The sequence below is a fragment of the Apium graveolens genome, chromosome 7 (genome assembly GCF_009905375.1).
Source record: "Apium graveolens cultivar Ventura chromosome 7, ASM990537v1, whole genome shotgun sequence".
Taxonomy (NCBI): Eukaryota; Viridiplantae; Streptophyta; class Magnoliopsida; order Apiales; family Apiaceae; genus Apium; species Apium graveolens.
The window spans coordinates 180435077-180445674 of NC_133653.1; the positions used below are offsets into that span (position 1 = coordinate 180435077).

At 38.0% G+C, this 10598-nt stretch overlaps 1 non-coding gene across 1 annotated transcript; it reads right to left on the minus strand.

Moving 5' to 3' along the window:
* Nucleotides 1-9807: 9807 nt before the first annotated feature.
* LOC141675338 (small nucleolar RNA R71) lies at nt 9808-9914 on the minus strand. Its single transcript, XR_012555996.1, has one exon. It is a non-coding gene; the product is annotated as a small nucleolar RNA R71 (small nucleolar RNA).
* Between the last annotated feature and the right edge of the window lie 684 nt (nt 9915-10598).

The window sequence follows — 10598 nt, forward strand, 5'->3', positions numbered from 1 at the left end:
TCATTTGATTGCTGTAAAGAGGATTTTAAGATACTTAAAGGGGACTCCATCTCTTGGTTTATGGTATACAAGAGAATCAGATTTCAGTCTGGTCAGCTATTCTAATACAGACTTTGCTAGATGCAAAATTGACAGGAAGAGTACCTCAGGTGATTGTCATTTTTTTGGGTGGTAGATTGGTTGTTTGGCAGAGCAAGAAATATAAATCAATATCTACATCTACAGCTGAAGCTAAATACATTGTTGCTAGCAGCTGTTGTGCTCAGATTCTTTGGATGAAAAATCAACTTATTGACTATGGATTGTCTTATTCAAAGATTCCTATCTTCTATGACAATCAAAGTGTTATTACAATGACAGGTTATCCAGTAAAACACTCACTCACAAAATATATCAGTATTAAATATCATTTTATTAGGGAGCATGTCAATGAAGGAACAATTGAGCTTTACTTTGTTCCAACTGATCAACAAGTAGCTGATATCTTTACCAAGCCCTTACCAGATGCAATGTTTGGAAAATTACTCCATGAGCTTGGGATGATTAGCTATTTAAATAATTAAGTTGTCAGATTCTGACTTTCATAGTCAAATCTTGACACATTAAATCCTGTTGATGTAATTCTGAAATTGGTTGTGAGTATTTATGATTTTGTTCAATTATTTTTCTAAGTAATGCTTGATTTCTATTAAGTATATTTGAAAATTATTTTTGCGCATTATTATTAAGTTGTTAGCAAATTGGATACGTGTAGTAGCATGATTGCTAGTTTTTCGGTGCAGTATCAAATATACTCCTTGAAAGTCGTGCATGTTTAACCAGAATTACACATTAATTTTGGATGCAGTTGATAAGAAGAGAATGCTTCAATTGAATGAACTCGACGAATTTTGGCTTAAGCATATGAAAACAACAAAATGTACAAGGAGAAAGTTAAGAGGTGGCACGATAGAGGTCTAGTGCTCAAGTCATCTGTGCCGGGACAACAAGTTCTATTGTTTAACTCTCGTCTCCGTCTTTTTCCTGGAAAATTGAAGTTGAGATGGTCCGGGCCTTTCGTAATCAAAATTGTGTTTCCGCATGGAGCTGTGGAGATTTCTGAGAATGATCCAGGCCAAGCATTTAAAGTAAATGGTCAGAGGTTGAAGCAATACTATGGGGATACGGCAAATCGTGAGGTGGTTAGTGCCGTTTTATTAACTACTTGATCTCGAGATTCTACGTCAAGCTAACGACGTAAACCAAGTACTTCTTGGGAGGCAACCCAAGTATGTTGTACATTAGTAGATAGAGGAAGCAAAGAAAAGAGAAAAACATAAAAAAAAATCAGAAAAATAAAAAAATTCAGTGCCAAATACAGTAACACGGTGCGCCCGCGCTGAGAAGCGGGGCGGCCGTGCTGAAACTCCAGAAACTGGGCGCGCCCGCGATGATCTAGCGCGTGCCTGCGATGATCTAGTACGCGCCCGCGCTGAAATGGCAGAAATTGAGCGCGCCCGCGTTGATCTAGCATGCGGCCGTGCTGGGTCCTGAGTTCGAAAAAAATAAAACAGCAGAATAAAGAGAAAAATCGAGACTTTTACTCCAAAATCAATTCCCACCTGACTTTTACTCTTCCAAATCCCAAATTTCCCTCTCCAAATCAAACCCATTATTCCCATAATAAATTCCCACTCCTTTTTCATAACTAATTCTCTCTCAATCTCTTATATATACACACGTATACACAAACTTCTCCATCACTTCTCAAAACTCTCAAACACACAATCTCTCTTACAAACTTCTATTCTCTCAATCTCTTTCAATCTCAATGGCAGCTAAAAGACAGCAAACTGAAGTAAGCAACAGCACCACCGATTCTTCGAGTACATGTGGTGTGAGGCCTAGGTTTTCAAGTCCCGAGGCTGAGGCGGAGTATGTGAGGCTACTTTCGAAGCCGATATCCAAGGAGCGTGGTTTTCTGCCATCAGGGAAAGATGGTAAGTTATTGGAGATGAACTTGGAGATGGGCTGGGTTGTAATCTGCGAGACACCCGATGTTGTGCCCATGAGTGTGGTGCGTGAGTTTTATGTTAACGCTAAGGCGGAGAAGAATGGTTTCACGGTGGTGAGGGAGCTGACAGTGGACTACAGTGCTGAGGCGATTCGTAGGGTGATTGAGCAGCCCGAGAGGAAGGAGGGGCAGGAGAACTGGAATGAGAAAACTCCGGAGGAGTTTGATTTGGATTTGATTGTTGCTACCCTGTGTGTGCCTGAGACGCATTGGAAGCTCAAGAAGAGCATGAATGACTACACCATGTTTCCTTCCTTGTGCATGAACAGGTTTGCACGTGCATGTAATTCTTTTATTTGTGTTAATATTATGTTATCTTCTCATGTGTATGAGATTACGGTGGAGCGTGCGCATTTATTGTGGGATATTTTGCAGGGGGATTATGTGGATCTTGCGATGGTGATCCATCAGGGTATTCTGAGGTTCTTGCGAGGGGGTACTACGGGTTCGATACCCTATGCGTCCATTGTGATGAAGTTGTGCATGGAAGTTGGTGTTCATTGGCCCGCACAAGAGCAGCTGCAGCTCCCTAGTGCTCCGATTGATAGTTCGACGTTGTTCAACATGACAGAGTGGTATGGTGGGAAGCCCGATCCTAAGGGGCTTGGTTATTCTTATGATCATCTGTCAGGTGGAAGGCCAGCGGATCAGACTTATGCTGTTGGGACTTCGTAGGCTCGTCGAGCAGCTTGAAGAGCTCAGTTGGGAGAGGAGGTTGGTCCTTCGGGTTTGCAGCAGTAGTAGCAGCAGGAGGAAACACATGGTGGTGCTGTTTGAGTTCTACGCAGTATAGGCGTTTAACTAGGAGTATGGAAGCGATGCATGACATCCATAGCAGGTTTGCACATGACCTCATCCAGGCATTGGGGACTGCTTTCAGAGCCACAGGGGTTGACATCTAGTGGCCAATATTCGGTGAAGACTCGGTGTATCCACCTCATAGACACTCCTGACACTCCACCCCTTGAGGGTGATGATCCTGGTCCTGATTAGGTATGCCTGATTTCTTGCTATTACCTTCACTGAGGACAGTGAATATTTTAAGTTTTGGGGTAGTAGTTGAGGATTTATGTGTTTGGGTGAGTCACATATAGTTTGCATATTCATGCTAGTTTAGTTCATATAGTTGCATATTTTCCATGTAGTAGTTTTTTTATTTTATTTTATTTTTTTAGTTTTTATGATAATTGTTGCATATAGTTTCATGTATTTGGATAATAACATGATCCCTTAGATGATTTGGCCGATTGATTTGCGATATTGATGCTAGTGTAGTGATGTCGTGTTTAGTGATGTTAAGCCTTGTAGAGTTAATTTGTATGCTAGAGACAATTGTATTTCACTAAGTCTTATAGGTTACTTGAGGGCTAGATCATGGTCATGGTTTATTTGTTTGTCGAAGTTTAATCGCTTGTTTATATTTAGAATTTAGGATATTCTCTTAATAATAAAATAATATGGATATTTAAAAATTGGAGAAAATTGGATTTTATTGCTAGTTGTTGTGGTTATGTGTCAAATGGCTAGTAGCCGACTCATTTTATATGATTAGTTTAGGGTTGAACGAGATGGACTGAAATGCACTCGTTCAGAAATTTGAAAAAAAAAGGAAAAAAACAAGAAAAAATATATGTGTTTATGCATAATTGATTATGAGTGGACTCTTTAATACTCGAGTTATTAAGTTCTTAGGGGACTTTGTGCCTAGTGACCTAAGGCTTTTTATAGTCTAAGATTCGCTAACCTAACGCTCGCTACATGGGTATTATTGTATAAGTCTTTTGTGGACCTCACTCATTGCATGATGAAATAAGCATATTTGTGTTGTTTGTGTTATGAATAAAAGCGTGAATCCATGTAAAACTCTGATATAAGAACTGAAGTGTTATAATTTATTTTGAGTCTAGCTGTTATTCTATTTATAGCCTTGTGATTGCTTTGCTGAGTAATGAGTCATGATTATTGATCTAGTTGTGATAGTATATCTGTAAGCATTTCACACACGCACGTTCCTGGCTTGTAAGATGATTTGTGGGGTTTGATTAATCTTTGTGCAAATAACCGCATTTGCTGAGAGGTTGCTTGTTGATTGGTTTAGTTATTCTATGAGGATCGTTGTATTCATATAGTTTGCATTCATGCATTTTTATTTCTTGTTCTTTGAGTCTGTTTATGCTTGAGGACAAACATTGATTCAAGTTTGGGGGTATGTTTTGTGCCATTTATGACACTTTATAACGCTCCGTAAAGCTTTGAATTAGTGTTATATACTCAAGTTGTTAGTGTTTTTAATGTGTTTTGTAGTGTTTTTGCATTTCAGGCATTCACCAGGTAATCAGGTGAATTAGCATGGTTTTAGTGCCAATTTGGTGTTAAGGTGGTGTCCAGAATAAAAGCTCGTGAAAGACCAGCTAAAATCAACAAAAAAAGAAAGAAGCCAGAATTTTCTCCAGAGAGACGTGCGCCCGCGCTGGTTAAGCGCGCGCCCGCGCCAGGATGGCAGAATGTCAGCGCGCCCGCGCCAGGTCGAGAATTAAAATCCTGTTTCTCATGGAATTTTGATCAGATGGACTTCTACTCTGCATGGGCTGCTATATAAACATAACTTATGCTCGTTTTTAATAAGGAGACGTACCAAAGCTAAGGAGAAGGTGTAAGAAGAACATAGAGCATAATTCAACCAAGGCAAAGAAGATCTAGTTTATTCTTGTGATTCTTTGTTTTAAGTTGTAACTTTGGATTCTAGTTTTCTTATTCTTGAACCTATACTCTTATTTCGTACTTGGTTTTATTAAGTATAAAGACTACGTTTATTATACCATGCTTTCATCGGAACCCACGTTGATGATGATTCTGATTATGGGCTAATCGTTATCGTGGGATTCTAACGGATATATTTATGGAGTTTTTAGTTAATTCATTTTGATGCAATAGTGTGTGGTGAATGTATGATAACCTAGTTTTGGTTGTGCTTATTCGTCTTATGAGAGTCGCGAACTTATATGATAGTGTGTTAATCTTTAATCAAGCGAAAGTTAATTTAAGGGTTTAGAACTTGCCATGCTAGCATAGGTTCATGTATGTGATATGCATGATTCATAGGTAATTTTAACCATCTTACTTGCCCTATGTAATGACGAGAGATAACTTGTGCATTAAACCGTTATGTTGTCAAATTCTATAGACATATAGGGTCTCAATATAATTGGTGTCTATTCAGCTTCTATCTCTTTTGTAGATGTCTGGTAGTATAATATTCGTACAACAAAAGTTGGCGTTTATCAGTTTCGTGTTATCTGATTAGTGTCATCACCATTACATGCTAAGGTTAAGAATGAAAAGGCTATTGAATGAAATATTTAATGAAGTTAGAATCCCATGTTTGTGTCATATATTATTCAACTCTTTTAATCTCTTAGTTTATGTTCTTCAGTATAATTCTTAGTTAAGTTGATTGAACCATTTACAAGAGTTGGAATAGGACATCATGAAGCTAAACTTGTCAATTTAAAGTTGTTAAACTTCACACTTGCTGATAGTCCTGGTCAGGAAGTAACTATTGATCATCTTGATAGACTTGAAGCTGTGAAGATTATTCTTGACAAACATGATGATTCAGAACCTAAACAGAAGATCTTACTCTTATTGCAAAATAATCAAATTCAAGTTTTTTCACTTGATGAATTGAAGATCATGTCTATAAAGGAATTGAAATACATTTACTATTTGCTAAGAGTTGAAGATAAAACTTCAAGGTTATGGTCAAATATGATCCTTTCCAATATCAGAAGAAGGATATTGGATGATGGTCAATATTATTTTGGATCATATGTTCCTAAGTACATAAATTTCAGAGGGCAAGAAGTCAACATGAAGAAAGGAGAAGCTGTCATTTAAAATGTTCTTACTCAGAGGCATATAACCATGAATCCTGATAGAAGAAAAACTTGCTATGTGTCACTAGAAGACATGATGAAAGAAAGAGCTCAAATCAGCTATCTATCAATTATCTGATAAAATAGAGTATGAGAAGACTTTGAAGATCAAATTAGAAGATATTATGTTGAAAAAGATTGATGACAGAGTTAAAGCTTTTGTTCAGAGATACTGCAGAATTTATCAAGAAATATGAAGATCAAAATCTGAAATAAAGTAAGCTTTACATTATTTATTTTGTCTATATGGTTTTTGGCACTAGACAATTATATTAGAATTTATGCTTATTCTATAAAGCATTAATTGGGGGAGATTGATGAGAATTGGCTAAGTCGAGAATCAGGATCTGTCTAACAATCAGCTTATGATCAACTGTTGTGATATGATTATCCGTTGGAAGCTCGATATCATCTGTTGAAAATCTTTAGTCATCCATTAATATATATAAATGATTATCCGTTGAAGCTACAGCATATATCCATTAATATTTACTCTGGAAATACTAATTATATTGCTATTGATTGCAGGAAGCCTAAAAAGAAAGTGTCTAAGATTCCTCAGTCTGATATAAGTGGTAGATCAGTTCTATACAGACCACAAAATCCTTGTTCTCATTGTGGTAGCAGTTGGCATTCTATTTACACTTGCAAAGATTATCATAGTTTGTATCACAACAATTATGATCATTGGCCAAAATTCAATAAAATTGTTATTTTAAATAGAACTGCTAAACTGAATGTGCATACATCTTATAGAGTCAAAAATGTCAAGACAAATCCTGATGAAGTAAATCCTGATGGATCAAATCCTGACAAGAAGTTTTCCAATGAAAAAATACATAAGAGAGTTTTGTAACAGTTTAATAAAGATCAATATAAACTGTTACTTGATTTATCTGTTCTTACTTTACTTTCATAATACATCGATTTGTTTAGTAATTGTATCCAACCCCTTAAACAATTACTTTACTTGGCAACAGTGTGTGTTCAAAGACTATATTTGCGGAAGAACCATTTTCTATTAGAATATTTTTTACCTCATTATCTACAACACCCAGGGGTACTACCAATGCTTGGTTATGTTCCGGATCTAGTCCTTCATAGTCGGAGTAGGAGAAGTAAATTGGTTTATCTTGAAAGGTCTGTATTATCATAGCATCATTGTCCATACCCGAGCTCCAAGGCGGTGATGTCGTGCCCCCAAAGATAATGTTGAATACGTGTTTGCCAGTTTCCAGTTTCTTGTCTTTGTCATTTGACTTCCTTTGTACATACTGGTTCATGTTTTCTTTCTTGATTTAATCTTTAATGAACATTTTGAAGAAGAAACAGTTTCCGGTCGTGTATCCATGGTCTTCATGATATCTTAGTGTTTGTCTCTTGCCCTGTTCTCCGGGTGTGCGAGTGGAGGTTTCGGAGAATAGTAGAAATTATTTCCTTTAACTTTCCTTAAGATATCACTCTGGGTCCTGTTGAGAGACGTCCATTCGGGCTCTGGTTTGGGTTCCCTTTTGGCCCTTGGTTTTCTATCATTATTCGCATGTCCCATGTAATCACTCCGGGGTGGGGTTCCTTGGGAGTGTTGAATGTAGTTGGACTGTCTGTCAGCTTTGAACCTTTTGTCTCTTTTTTAGGATGAACGCCTTTTGGGGGACTCATATAGATTGCATTCATGCATGTTTTTATTTGTTTTTGAGTCTGTGACGCTTGAGAACAAGCATCGATTTAAGTTTGGGGGTGTGATAAGTGGCATTTTATACCACTTAGAACGTCTTAAAATGGCTTAAATTGGTGTCTTGAAATCAAGTATTTTATATATTTGATGCGTTTTTCTAGTGTTTATGTATTTCAGGGTTTTAGTTGCATTTCGGGGGGGAATCATCAAGAATAAGCCTGGGCATGTGTTCACCATTGCGAGAGGAAAGAAACGGGCAGATTACGGCGAAGAAACGGAGCAAAATCAGATTTTTTCCAGTAGAGGTCTGAGCGCCCGCTCAGCATTGCTGAGCGGCCGCGCAGGGTCGGGAAAAAAGATATAATATTTCTGGACTTCTACTTCTGTTTGGTTTCCACTTCTATGTAATCTGAGTTTTATGGGACTATTATATAAGTAGATTTGAGACGTTTTCACAAGTGTGGATTGAAGAAGATTGTGTTTTTACGCAAGAAGCGAAGGAGATAAGGAAGAAGACCGATTTAGCACACCGCAACGAAGAGGAAGCATATCTTCTTGTGATTCTTGTTTCATTGTAACGTTGGATGCTAGTTTTCTTGCTTTGAACTTATTTACTCTTGTGACGTACTCGGTTTTAATATAATTAGTTTAGTTATTATTTTCTTGTGCTCGTTTATCATGATTTCATATGAACCCATGATAACGATAAGTGCTATTATGGGCTAATCGTGATCATGGGGTTGCAACGGATTTATTATGGAATTCCTTAGTTAATTGTTTAATACTTTAGTGTGTGATGATTGTATGATATCTAGTATTGGTTGTGCGTATTCGTCTTATGTGCGTCGCGAACATATAAGATAGGGTGTTAATCTCTTGTGAAGCGACGGTGGATCTTGAGATTTAGAACTTGCCATGCTAGCATAGGTTCATGTACGTTGTGCATGATTAGTGGGTAACTCTAACAGTTTTATTTGCCCTATGTAATCAAAAGGAATAACTTGTGTTTAAATCATTGTGTTGTCAATTTCTGTAGACATATAGGAACTCAACATAATTGATGACTATTCAACTTCTATCTTAATTGTGGATGCTTGGTAGAATGGTATTAGTACAATGAAAGTTGGCTTTATTCAGTTTCGTGTTATTCGATTAATATCATCACTGTCACATGCTAAAGGTAATAACAATGGCTATAGAAGGAAGTAATAATGAAGTTGTGATCTCATGAGTGTTTTATTATTGATAAATTAAAGTGTTAGTTAAGTGATTAATTAAGTAGTTAATTGTAGTTAATATTTAATCAACAATTTTAAGTGTTAGTATCTTAACATTGAGAAGTAATCATACATTGGTGAGTGAGTTAAATTAGACAATAATTTAGTCTGAGTCTCTGTGGGAACGAACTAGAAAGTATTCTATATTACTTGCGAACGCGTATACTTGCGTGAATATTAGCGCGTGTTTTCGCCCTAACAAGTTTTTGGCGCCGCTGCCGGGGACTCGGCGTATTCGTTTAGTTTATGTACTTACCATCATTGGTCATTAGGACTCAGTGATTAGGAAGTAGTAGTTACTTATTTTTTTCGGTTGTGTTTCAGGTACTTTAGCAAGCGTTTATGCAAACTCGTTCTCGTGCTCGCAAGAGGACTTTAGATACAACTGAGGAGACAGACGAAGTTCTTGATATTCCGGAGAAGTTAGATTTTGAGGATTCGGATTCAGGAACTGAGCAGAAAGAACCAGTAAACATGGGAGATCGTATTGTTCAAGCTGATCCAGCTCTTATGGATTTTTCTCGGCCTAAAATTGATGACATTCAGTCAAGCATCCTTCATCCGGCTATTCAAGCTAACACCTTTGAAATCAAGTCGGGCACTATTCAGATGGTGCAGAATTCTGTTTCTTTTGGAGGAGCGGCAACTGAAGACCCCAACATGCACATAAGGAATTTTGTCGAGATCTGGAACACTTTTAAATATAATGGCGTGACTGATGAGGCTATCAAGTCGAGGCTTTTCCCATTCTCACTGAGGGACAAGGCTAAAGACTGGTTACATTCTGAACCAGCTGGGTCCATCACTACGTGGCAAGATCTTGCGCAAAAGTTTCTGGTGAAGTTTTATCCGATGGCAAAGACTGCTACTATGAGGAGTGCTCTTACTCAGTTTGCGCAGCAACCTACAGAATCTATGTGCGAGGCTTGGGAACGCTACAAGGAAATGTTGAGAAAATGTCCACATCATGGAATGCCGGATTGGATGGTGATCACTGGTTTCTATAATGGTTTGGGGGCCCAATCTCGGCCCATGCTCGATGCAGCAGCTGGAGGCGCCTTATGGGCTAAAAGCTATACTAAGGCGTATAATCTTATAGAGACGATGGCTGCAAATGAGCATCAAAACCCAACTCAGAGGATGATGTCAGGCAAGGTAGCAGGTATTCTGGAAGTTGATGCAGCCACCGCTATTGCAGCCCAGCTCCAAGCGCTATCAATGAAGGTTGATTCTCTGGCTACATATGGAGTTAATCAAATAGCTATGGTTTGTGAGCTTTGTGCAGGTTCTCATGCTACGGATCAGTGTTCTCTTATCAACGAATCTGTTCAGTATGTGAATAATTATCAGCGACAACAGCAGCCTGTGCCAGCGACCTATCATCTTAACAACAGAAATCATCCAAATTTCAGCTGGGGGAATAATCAGAATGCTATTCAGCCACCATATCAGCAAGGAGTGAGTAAACAATTTAACCCACCTGGATTCCAGCAACCACAGCAGTATGCTACAAGGTAATCATATCCTCAACAGGGAAGTACAGCTGCACCTATTAGTGCTGATTTTGAGGAACTTAAGCTGTTGTGCAAGAGTCAGGCGGTTTCTATCAAGACCTTGGAAAATCAAATCGGTCAATTAGCCAATGCAGTACTCAATCG